We start from the raw sequence: 12919 nt of genomic DNA, 5'->3' as shown, positions 1-12919 counted from the left end.
TCTTCTGACAACTAAGTAGCTGTTTCTATGGTTTCCTACCTCCTTAAGTCTGCCTTGTGCAAGATCTAAGCAAGGGTATTAATACTTAACCTGCTGTAAAATACCCTGTCACTGCCATGAACCAGAACCCCTGAACTGAGCCAAACCTACGGATGTGGGGTATCTAGATCTGTCTAGTCATGGCTGACCTTGAGCCGTGCTCTGAGCACATGCAGACAAGTGCTATGAAGGAGAGAGGATGGACACAGGGCCTGCCTGGAAAGGGGAGATGGAGGAGAAGAGGACAAGAGTGTGGAGAAGGCGATGGGGATGATGGAGACAGGAGAGGATCTTGAGGGAGCATAGGAAGGTGATAGATGGAGAAAAGGCAAATCACAAAGGAAAAGGAAGGGGGAGAAGTGGCTTTAAAAAGAAGTGGTTGCCCTCAGCAGCACCTGTTTTCATGTTTCAGTATGAACAAATGGCTCCCCATGGGCCATGTGGTGCTAGAAAAATAGACCATCAGTATTTGTGAAGGGGCAGGAACCGGTGTTCCTACAAGCTGGCATCATGGCTGCCCAGGGTTCTCTAGTGCCCCACGGCTTTGCTGGTGGGTACAGGATAAATTCAGCATCCCCCCCAGAGAGGCCAGTTCACAGGCCCCGTGCCAAAGGGAGTAAATCTCGCTCTTAAGAGCGCTACATACAGACAACTTGCCTGTAGCGAAGTGGAAGGAGATATCAAGTGTGCAGCCAGGAGGCATGGACCATCTCTGGGGCTGGAAGTGCATGGCAGAGTCCAGGGGTATCAGTGGAAGGAAGCTGGAAATCAGTACAAATAGGGCTGAATCCTGGTAAGTATTAGGTCTTCTCCAGTGTGAATCATCTCCCAAAACCCCATTAGTCACTTAGCAGCCTCAAGGAGACAGAGGGGAATAGGCTATCGGGAACAGTCCTGTGCAGGCAGATGACCCAATAGGTCTTCTCCAGCCCTTACTCCTAGAGCTTGGCACTCTCACTAAAGTGTCCAAGACGGAGGAATTCTTATGTAAGACACAGGTCCTAATTGATCAATTTGCCAAACAAATTTGTCTTTGACCAAGTCGAAGTAAGAAGTACTATTCCAATAAGCAGTTGGTCTTATTAGCAGCTGTGCCAGCAGGCTGGGAAACTGAGCTGCAGCCAGATTCTTATTCACTCTCCCACCAAGTCTGCATTTTGCCAGCTCTGTCAGTGCTGAACCATGTTGCTTTTCCGGTTGCAAAGGTGTGCTCTGTGCAGCCACTAGAAACGCCAGGTTTCTGTGTCCGGCCTACGGTCCTGGCTTCCCAGGCAGGCAAGGGAGTAACCCTTTAGGAATGAAACCGTGCTCAGAGGGGAGGATGGCAACTGCATAATGGGGTGTCGGATACCAAGTGATATCACAGCTCTAAGCGGGCGCTCTCTCTCTCTCTAGGCATTTATCACAACAATTTACACTGATTTAAATGAGATCAGAAGTAAACCATATATATATATAAAAATATATATATATATATATAGTTTAAACTAAGAGAAAATTAAACTTAATGGCTAACATACATGTAATGTTCTCTCCACATCTGTCAACAATTATTTGTATTTACTAGCTCTGCCAATGCAGAAAATGGTCAGTGAAGAAGAAACATCAGAATTCACTGGATTCCCATCAGAGCTTGGAATCTTCCCAGAAGGGATCCCCAATAGCCCTGGTTTAACCACTGTCCCCCCTTTCCTTGCCCTCTCCAGCATGGAATGTCTTCCACGTTCTGGTGGGATACGGCCAGAAGTAACAAAACCTCACTCTCCTCTCTGGCCGTGCACTGGTGAGACACAGCGGTTCCTCCTTTGAAATGAGTGGGGCTAACCTCGACGTGTGCCTATAATGTTTCCTGTATTTCAAAGAGCAGATCAAGCCCCTTTCAGCGCTTGCTTGGCTGGCCTCGGCCCTGGCCCATGCCTGGTGCTCGGGTAGCGGAAGGCAGTGGGAGTGAACGCTGTGCTCTCCACCTGTGCGGGGTCGGGTGAGGAACAGGTTAGCTGGGTGAAAAGTTCACTGCGAGCTGAGCTGTCTGTTCCCCTTGCTTAATTTATCCGATATTTGGCTAACCTTGCTCTGAACCCAGCCCCCGAGACCCCCTTCCTCCCAGCCCTCCCCATCGGGCTCTTGTCAGCCAAAGACACCTCCTCCCCTTCGCTCCGGCCCTGCTGAAGAGAGCGGGGGTTGGGCCAGGCATTGGAGGAAGACCTTGTTGCACGGGAGAGAGAATGATTTACGGGCTGCACTTTGACAGCCTCGTCCTCAGGAACAAAAATAAAAGCTCCACCATCAGCAACGCTTTTGCCTTGTTCCCGTGGTCAAGAAACTCAGCCTGCCCTGGGCTGGACGGCACCCATCCCCCGTCCTGACTGCTCTCTGCTCTGTCACTCTTCTAAGAAGGTGTCACTCTGCTCAAAGAGCTTGTAGCCTGTCATGGACTTTTGGTCCATGGACTCCCCGTTTTTACAGGCCTCTGCAGCAGGATTTTCTGACAGAGGAATAAGATACCCCCCACCCCCCTGCCCATGCACACTGGCATCCTGACTGGCTTCCTTCCCACATGTCCGAGCAGCTGCCCCCAGTAGCTCCAAGGGAACAGTCCTGTCCCCTTACTGCATAGGGAGGGAGTTCCCCAGAAGCAGCAGAGCGGATGTAGCTCCACTGTGCTGGAAGGGGGGGGTAGCGGGAGGGTTTGGAAAGCTCATGCAGTACACACCGTAGCAGGATGGGTTACGGTTGGAGCTGGAAAATCCTTCATGGCTCATCCAGGTCTCCCTGACCCCCCCCCCCCCACACACACACACATGGCACACAACGTTGTAAGGTTGCCAACCCAACGTGAAGCAAAGATGAATCGTGATGTAAAGATCATGTCGTGATGAAACCTCCAGGAATATGGCCAGCCAAAATTGGCAACCCAAGTGAGGCAGAGGCCAGGGTAGTGGCCACAAAATTCTGCTGCTGATGCTTTTGTGGGAGGGAAAGAAGCCTCCCCCCCAGATGCTGGTGGCACTTGCAGCCTAAGCTATTTAGACTGTACAATTTGCTCATCTCCGTAGGCTGAGCAGTTCCCCTTCTAGGGGAGTGGCTGGTCCCCTGCAACATGTTGGTGACATCCCAATATCACCCCCCCCTACCCCGGCTGCAGCCGCAGCGCACGACTCTCGCTTTCTGGGCAAGCACAAGCCATGCTCCCCCCCCTCCCCCCAAGTTGGAACCTCTCAAGCCAGCTGGCACAAGCCATCAGAAACACTGCCCAAGAACGCTCAGTAATTGACATCCTAAGTAATCGCTGTACTGCGCGCAGAACTGCCACCGGCTCCCTTTGTGCACGACAGACCATTCCTGGGGGGGGGCCTTCTGATGCCCCAGGCAGACTAGTGGAAAAAGTACAAGCACAGACCTGCCCTCTTCACACGGCTCTGCTGAGGACAGCTGGGCTGCTCTACACTAGCAGGTGGATTTCAAAGGAGGTAACATTTTTCTTGTTTTTACTGCCACCCGGTAGCAATGTGACATGTTCCCCCCCCCCATCCCCCAGCCCGACATAAAGGTGCATCCGTGGCCAGAGGAAAGCCCTGGAGTCATGCCAGCAGAAGGCAATCCTGCTGTGATGGTCTGTGTTCTGAAGTGTTGTGCTCACTACCTTGGTATTAGCCCTACCCCCAAATTAAAAGTGATTGTCATCCCAAATCTACATATTCAGGCAGCCTGAGGCAGTGTTTCTCAAGCTTTTTTGATACCAGGGACTGGCTTGCTACCTTCCTAAACCGTGTCAGGGACTAGTGCCGGACCACGGACCGGTCACTGAGAAACACTGGGCTGGGGGGATACAGATGATTCACGTAAGCCTAACTCAGCTGTCAGCGTGACAGCCCATTACGGTCAGAGGATTGTGTTCCAGGGAGTCAGAAGAATACCCACGTTCTTCACCGCTTCTTGAGTCATGCTAGCTGCTTTAGTGCCAAGGGAAACTAACAGAAAACAGGGGTGGGGGGAGAAATTGCAGGGTCTTAAGTTAAAACCTCTTTTCTTGAAAGAAAAAAAAAATCAGCCATGGAGGTGACAGTTTTATAGTACATGGAAATTCCTTGTGGTCTAAGAAGACTGTTTAACTGGCTTCTCAGGATCACCCCATGACCTGGCCATGTCACAGGGCTCAGTGTGTCTGCACCGCAGACTGAAGCAGCTCTGATGTGGTCACGCACTTTGGTGACACCATCCATTTCAACCCTCAGCCCGCCCACCTACACACAGACACTACAACAGGCCTGTTTTGTAATAATGGATTCCCCCTCTATTAATGGAAGCCAGGGCAAGTATCAGGGAACAAGACTGAGCCCCTCCCACCTAACGCCTTGCATTAGCTTCAGGGCAGGAACACTGCAAAGATGAGTTGACTCTGTTTGGGCCAAAAGACAAAAGCTAAAAAGGCAAGATTACAATGAGATCAGAGGACACCCACTAAAAACCTTAGCCTCTCTCACTATAGATAGCAAGATACATTTTTCCCAGGTATCATGGCCATGTACAATATGGGCAGCTGGCTGATGGCGCCATCCTGTCAAGGTACTTTAATAACCGTTATAATTTCCACTTACGATAGCTTGTATCCAGCATCTCAATGCACATTAGTTAATCTTGCTAACACCTCTTTGAAATGGGCATTATTAGAGCCATTTTTGCAGCTTGGGGCGGGGGTCCAACTGAGGCATGGGGAAGCTTAAGGGACTGTCAAGGATAGTGCTCAAACCAATGGCAGAACCCAAGCGTCTTGCCTCCCAGTTCTGTGGTTCAACCACTATACCACACAGCAAAGCACAATTTCTGTACTAGCAAGTAAAGACGCCTTCGAAGCCACCCCTTTAAAAAATGAAAAGCAGTTTGAATGGGAATGTGACAGAACACGTTACAGTGTGTGCTTTAAAAATGGCCCCACTGAAGAGCTCTAGCTGTGACTTAAACCCGTTCAGTCCTTTCCACCACACCATCGAGCCAGCATTAGGCAATGACAGGAAATAGTGCAGAGAGGGCTAATGCTCAGCGGAGAAGGCTCCCTGCCTTGCGCATGCCAGACGCCCCTGCCTGCATTTTCACCAAGCTAGTGAAGGCCGCATGGAGGAAGGTCACAGCTCGGTCAGGCTCTAAACGAGTGCCAGAGTGGGGATTCGGCCTTGACAAGGACAAATAGAGCTTTCTGATTATCGAGCCCTGTAATACCTTTTGAAACCTAAGGCTATAACTCATTTGTGTTTATATGTTTGCTTGCTTTAACCTTGTAAACAACTGTCTCATTTCCTTTTTTTTATTAAATAAATCTTCATATACTTTCACCATAGGATAGGCTACAAGCCTGGTTTTTGGTGTGAGACCTAAAACGTTCTTGACGTGGGATAAGTGGCTGGGATTAGGAGTAATCTGAATATTGTTGTGATTCTTGATGTAAGGGGCCATCTACCACAAAGATACGCTCACCTGCATGGCAAGACAGACAGACCAGAGTACACCCCAGGGGACTGTGACTCTGTGTTAAGGCTGTTAACCTGCCTGCAAAGTTTGCACTTGGTGCAATGAGTTGGTGAAATCTAAGTTTAGACCTCACCGCCAATTTGGGGGTTTGTGCTCTGGTTTTTAAAAGTCTTCCCTGAGGTGGGTACCCATGCTCTTGAATCACCCTTAAGCCTTACCCTCAGCAGGTTCAGATCAACTCAGAGCTATTTGATTGGCTTAACAAATTGTGCCAAACTGTATTTGACAGCAAGCTCAGGCATCTCTTGGAGATGGACAACCCCCACCCCGCAGCTGCCCAGGACAGCACTGGACAGTGCGTGGGTGGTGGTTTAGTAAGGGGAATGTCTAAGGGTGGGATCCACAAAGGTACTCCGGGCTGCTCCACTGTGGAGAAACACGGAGGGCGAGAGAGAGAGACCCAGGCTCCAACCACACTGTTACTGTTTATGCAAGAGGAGAGATTGAGGGAGGTCCACATCAGACTCCCATAGCTCAGTGGTTCAAGTCTGCACCTGGGAGGTAGGAGACCTAAGTTTAAATTCCTTCTCCTGCCTCTGGCCGAGAGGGGCAATTGAACCTGGGTTTCCCACATCCCTGAGCTAAAAGTTACAAGGTGGGTCACCAGCACCTCCCCCCTCCATACATTTTGGGTGAAGTGAGGAAGGTGCTTAGCTCATTCCCTCAAGAAATGTCTCGGTGTCTAAGCCGTTTGAATCCGGGTGGCGAGTGCTCATTCGTGGATCACTAAGCACAGCTAGGTGCCTCCCTGCAGTCTGGACTTAGGTGCCTACCTCAGAGAGGGGCAAGTCTTAGCACTCACCCCGTCATCAGTTTCTCCCACTGACTAGCTTCGATGGCACACCACCTAGCTTGCTGGCTTATGTGGATCGCATTCTGAGGTGCCCATCTCTCCCCACTGGTTGTATAAGGAGCCAAGACACTTAGCTCAGCTCCGTGGATGGCAGGGTGGTCCTGTGATAGTCTACATACCTAAAAGTTGGATGCTGTGATGCTGAGTGTTGCAATGGCTAAGTTCCTTGGGGGATCCCACCCCAGGTTCTTGGCCAACACTAACCGTCCCACAGGCAAGTTTGCTACCCACTGAGCAACCAAAATATTAAAAATCGTTAACATGTGGACTCTATTAAGCCATTTAGCAGGAATTCACATTCATTGTTTCATTTGAAATATACAGGTTATAAAACTTAATGACCACATGACAAGGAAACTATATGAAACACTCGGAGATTTACAGAGTAACTGTTACGATCTTTAAGCAGGTAGGCTGAAAATTGCTTAACGATAGGCAACCCAACCTCTGGTTTGAGAGCTGGGATTTTCTGGCAGGTTCTTATTTTGACCCTGTCGACTGGTATTCAGTTACCACAGCAGCACCAAAGTAAAACAGAAACACAGCTTGTATCTTCTTTCAAGGATTTATTTCCTTTGTCCTGTTAACATGCAGTACTGAAAGGAATTGTAAGGATTTTAAAGAAAAGAAAATACCAACGTGATGGCTTAATTTCTCACAGCAAGTGCAGCACAAATGAACAGCAAACACATACCAAGGGAAAATGCAAGACAAAAGTTCAAGACAAAAGCATCCTGAGCGCCAGAGCAAACATTTCCACAACCAAATCCTGAGTCTTTGCATTTCTGGGTCAGTTTAGCACAGCAGCTAGTCTCTCTCTCAATGCCTCCTTCCCTCTTTCCCTCCCTCCCCTGCCCCCGCACATAGTGCTACATGTCAATGGGCTAGAAGGGACGTGTAATAGGGACACGGTTTCAAAAGTCTCTTCTCTGTGTTAACAAACAAAAATAAAAAGTGTGGATCTGCTGCATTATGTGCATTGAGTGGGCGACTGTAGTTTAGGGGACTGAACACAGGGCTGGGAGTCAAGAAAGCCAGGGTGCTGCTCCCACACTAGTCACTAAGTGACACTGGGCAAGTCTCTAAAGGGTTCTGTGCCTCAGTTTCCCCATCTATAAAACGGGGACTATAACACTCAATTACGTTTGTAGAGTGCTTTCTGATCTGAGGCTGGAAAGTGCAATCCGAAAGCATTGTTGTGATTGCTGCTTGGCCACAGAAGGCCCTTCAGTTATGCACTCAGGTGCTGTGGTGTGTGTGTGTGTGTGTGTGTGTGTGTGTGCGCGCGCGCGCGCGCGCGCAGGAACAATATAAGAAACTCAACAAAACTGAAATCTGTTCTGCAATGAGCAGCAGGGAACAGAAACACCCCCACGTGACTTAGAGGACCAGTCCCACATGATGAATATTAATTCGTGGATCACAAACACCTAAACCATTACCAATAGTCATGGTGAACAGTTCGAAAACAACTCATTTGCTGAAAAACTTTCAGTACAGAAAGTGTTTGTCAAATAAATTTTAAAAAACGTGACGTCTGTTTAAGGATAATTCATAAACAGAAAAAGGGGCTAATTTTGTAACTTGAATTGCTCACTTTCAACAGTTCCCCCAGCAGTAGTGAGGTTCTCCAGGGCAGGTTTTGTCCACCAGTTTAGGGTTAGACGCACCATGATCATCACCTTTTGCTGTGAAAGGGCTCTTTTATGTGCCCGTTTGCTCTACCCACTTTCAGGCATCATCAGCTTCTCCTTCACGAATCTCAAAATGTTTCAGATTTGACGCCAAACTTCTGTGCTGACTGCAGCCTCGGGGAATTTATTTTCATGCCTAAATCTCTTATTACTAAGTTAGCAAAAGAGCTCTCACATCAGGGTGTAGTCAACAAATCACGTAATACCCATGGTTATTGTGCAAGGCGTGTCCTATCGCCACATTTCCAGTGGAGTAGAGAGGGTTCGTATGTTTGACGGCTTGTACCTTTCCACTTCTTCAGTGCTGATCTACAAAGGGCCGTGGCTGCTAAGCCCACTCTCGCTCCATCACTGTTACTGGCTCCATGACCTCTGGCGGCATGATTTCCCTTTGAATGTTTTCCTTTTGCCAGTTTAGCTCATGTTCTTCTGAGTAACAATCTTTCCAGGGGCAGGTCCAAGTCCTGCGGCTGGTGGAAGAGAGCAGTAGCTCCTGACCACTGGGTGGCAGAAGCAGCTCTAGCTCATCAGGCTTTTGTGCCTGGTTCGTTGCACTGTGTGCTTTAAAGGAGCCTAAACTCAAAGATGTTTAAAGTGGGCTGCAATGTTAGCACATGATAAGGTGTGTACACAGGTGAGAGACCGCCTCTGGGGAAGGTGAGGTGAAGGATAATGTGCTTACACAGCACACTGACTCAGAGACACTCAAATTACAGCCCTTCTCAAGGAGAAAAATGGAAGGGGAAAAAATTATGTAAACAGGTATGGCGAGGAAATACCCAGGGCTTCACAAAATCATCCGGTACTGCTGTCAAACCTGCAAAGAGGGAGGCCCAGCTAATATAAACTCAGCCTGGCTCCTATCGGCTTAGTCAAAGCGAGGTTCCTGTTTGGCTTCACTTATCTATAGATCAAGTCACTGCGGGAGAAATACACAGAGCATGTGCGCTCTGGTATCAGAGAGGGATTCAGCTAAAAAGTTAGTGCCATGCTGGTGTCTAGGCATAGTTGCGCAGTGCCCATGTGGAGTAGGTAGGTATTGTGTCTGGAGAGGGAAACTGAGGTACAAAAAGGGGAAGTGATCCAACCCCACTCACACAGCCAGACACTGAGTGAGACAGGAGTAGAACCTTGAGTTCAGTGCTTTAAATAGTCTCATGCCAAAGCAAAAATAAAATTAATAGATCACATAGCTCTAAATGGCAATGTGTTTTAGAGGTTTTAATTATAGGGAAGTTTACCCTGCTTACCTGAAAGATTTCCTTTCTTCGAGTAACGTGGCCCACATATCCACCGCAGGAAGTACTTCAGTCTGCTTGCAGTTTGGGGACAGAACCAGACCTGCCAATCTCCAGCAGCAGGGGACTGCCTCGATCCCTTGACGTCCCCTCCAGTTGTGACAACTTCCACAGCCATGATAATTCCATTCTACTTCCCCAAATACAGATGATCTTAACTGTTCTTTGAAGAAAAAGCACTACAATTTCTCTGACTGCAGACCATGGGGCTAATTTCCTTTGATGAAATAAAACTGTATCTTTGGAAGTCAATTTCCATTTCTATTCTGGATGGCCTGATTGTCACCATGGTGTCCAGATCTCCGGACCTTAAAATGCAAAGAAGTAAATTTTCAGATAAGCACAGATAATTTTTCCTATTTTTCATTGTCTACACTCCACAGATCCATTGCAGTGGGATTTTTCATAGCAGTGTCCCTGCAGGGTGGGAAGCTGGATCATCCTTTAAATAGGGACATACAAAATGAGGTTGGATCTTCTTTATCTTCTCCTGGACAACGAAGTTGTGGAGAAGACTTCCGCCAAAAATGGCACTGGCTCAAGGTTGGATGGCCAATATGTAGAAGGTGGTGAATTTATGGACTGATGACCGCACAGGTACCTAGCAGATCTCATTACAGGAGACATGAACTCTCTGCCCAGAGATTGTCAGTGGTCTACACATTGGACTTTGATGCTTGACAGAAGGATGAATATTCTATGTTTTTACTTTTGGAATGAATGCCGTGACGGTTGAGGACTACTTGTCTGAATTAAAAGTAAAATATGGGACCTCTTCTGTCAAAGCTCTCAACATCATAAACTTGTCTGATTGGAGATCATTGTTATCAGGAAGTCTGCATAAGAGACAGCAAGTATGACGACACGTGCCATGTGGGTTCAACTGTGGCAGTGCTATCCGGACCAGAATGATGTTTCAGGGTTGTGTTCCACCACATTGTAGGTAGTTGTCCTAAAGAAGCTTTTAATGTTGGGATCTGCACAAAACGTCATGTTCTTGAACATACCAAAAACATTGTAGTACAAAGACTTGAACTTTTGCTTGGACGCTCCCACAAACCCACATCAGAGGCATTCAAGGCTATGTGTCATTTGGTTGATGTGGCTGATAAACCATGGACGTTCCTTCAGCCAGTAGAATAAATTCTAGGTTGACTTCTTTCGAGGTTCCATGAGAGTAATAACTATTTTGTCCAAGTAGCCATTTTGAATCTGTCTGCTGTTGGAGGGATGATTGTCCTTTGCAATAGCAGTCTCCTGTGAAGCAGAGTCCTCAGATGGGCCAGGGCTAGGTTAACTGCGCCTGATAACCATAGCCTCTTCAGCCAGAAAATCATTAAAAAATCACTACCGCTTTCTCCCTCCTAGATTTTTTTGTATGGTCTTGGGGAGCAGTGAAAAAGGTAGGAAGGGATACAGCAGGGACCCTGCCCAGATTTCTGAAAATTATCTATCACCTCACATCCCAGGTCCCGAGACATGGGCTGCTGTTTCCAGATGCAAAGAGATAATCACCATATTGACTTACAATGAGTGAGGATACCTCTATGTGCAGGTTCCTCTCTGCTTAAGCCATCTTCTGCCATATGAATCTTGGCGTTCATCTTATCCTTGACTCCTCATTACCAAACCAAGGAAGGAAGAGTGCTCTGAGACCTCAGTAGAGCACCGGGCTCCTGCCGGGGACGCTGTACGCTCTCTTTTTGCGACCTCTCCATTTTCCTCAGCTAGCATTTGACATAAAGATTGCTCTTAGAAAAATCTGATTCTCTGCATTTAACAGTTGTGGGAGCAGAGAATAGGCAATGGGATCTTGACTGCTCCCAACAGATGTGCGAGGCTGGGATGTGGAGGGGATAACAGGAATTACTATGCTGGGTTTACAGGAACTCTAGTTCAGTGATGCATGTCTGTGCATGAGACCAGCATTCCCAACAGGCTGCAATAAGAAGTGGAGTTTTGTGTCTGTGACACTGCTTGTTTTCCATTATGCACATCTTCATGCGCTGTTAACATGCTTCTGAGCTGAGACCCTGGTACCTTGAGACCTTGATTTATCCTCAGACCAGGCCTATGACTGTCTTCCCTGGTGCCATATGTCTGTGTTTATCATGAATCCAAGATACTCCAGTGTGTTTGTTTCAGCTCTCTCTGTGTATAGAGCCCTGAGCAACGGAACATTTCAAGAGAGAGACTTGAATTTCCTTCTTCTGTAAAGCCAATATTAATACCACCATGTTCCTGGAAGAGCCCTTGGGAGCACCGGTCAGGTCAAATGGTAATGATTGAAGTTGAAGAAAAAAAACCTACCATCCATCCATAAAGTGTGAGAATTGTCCATAAAATGGGGCCATGAAGATGAGCTTCCTCTAGGAACTTGTTCATGTGTTTCAGACAGAGCGCTGCTATCTTTGTTCCTGATTATCTGAGGCTAGAAATAAGACTGAGAACAGTCCTTGATGAGGAATGGGCAATATCATGCTGATCTGAAGGAGATGAGGTATGGTCTCATTCATGTCTTGGCATTTCCATGGGCTTCTTGAATTTGGCAATGGGACAAAATTGTGTCTGTGATTCTTGCACAACTCTGTAGGGTATCCCCCCTCTGGATAATGTCCTGAGCTGTTGGTAGCCATTTGCTCCCAGGCTGAAAGAACCTGGAATTAACTGGGGGGGTTAACTCTGCATAGGGCTGGTTGGGAGTCATGCAGAAAGCTCTGAGGCATCTGCGGGCAACTACTGACCTTGCCTCAGAATTCTGGATTTCTTCCAGCTACCACTTGCGAAGTGGTAATCTCTCTTGTACTTCAGGGACTTGTTATGTGATCTTTATTCTTTTCTGCAGTGTCTGGCAGGAGCCAAGATTGTAAATCTACTTTTCCAATGAGTCTCTGAATAGCCTCAGCTTTCCATAAAGTTTCCCACTGTAGCACTAAAAGAACTGGGAACACATTTGCCTGAGCATCTGGTCTCAATAACAAAGGCCCCATGTACCTGCATGAAACAAATTTGTGTCCCAATAGCTTTTTCTGGGAAAAACCTTTAGTCTATGTGGTTTTTAGCCTGAGAGGGATCATATTTGCAATACCATCCATTCATATGAGCATTGCATGTGAAAGCATGTGGAGGGTGTCCAGTAACATGTAATGCTTTTATTTTTATTTATTTCTGTTGTTAGGCTATGCTGACTGAGAACTTTCAGGCCCTGGCTGCCTGAAAAGGGTCTGTACAGTGAGGAGGCCAAACTTTCAGGTAAAGTAGTTCTCCCAGTTAGAAACACGGAGTCCCTAACTATCATGGACGACAGCAAGGTTCATCTTTGGGTGTGATGCCAGGTTGAATTTGGACTAGTGCATTGAGGCACCATACGGCCTTATAAAATGGGGACCAAGGAGGCTAGTAAAAGTAAACAGTAGGTCAAGAAGCCCCCTACTTCCTGCTTGTTCTTCCATATCACACCACAGCCATCTGCTGCAGGAAGGAGGTCGAGGTGGCTTCGAGACACAGCA

The sequence above is a fragment of the Natator depressus genome, chromosome 18, assembly GCF_965152275.1.
Source record: "Natator depressus isolate rNatDep1 chromosome 18, rNatDep2.hap1, whole genome shotgun sequence".
Lineage (NCBI taxonomy): Eukaryota > Metazoa > Chordata > Testudines > Cheloniidae > Natator > Natator depressus.
This window is presented reverse-complemented; position numbering follows the sequence as displayed.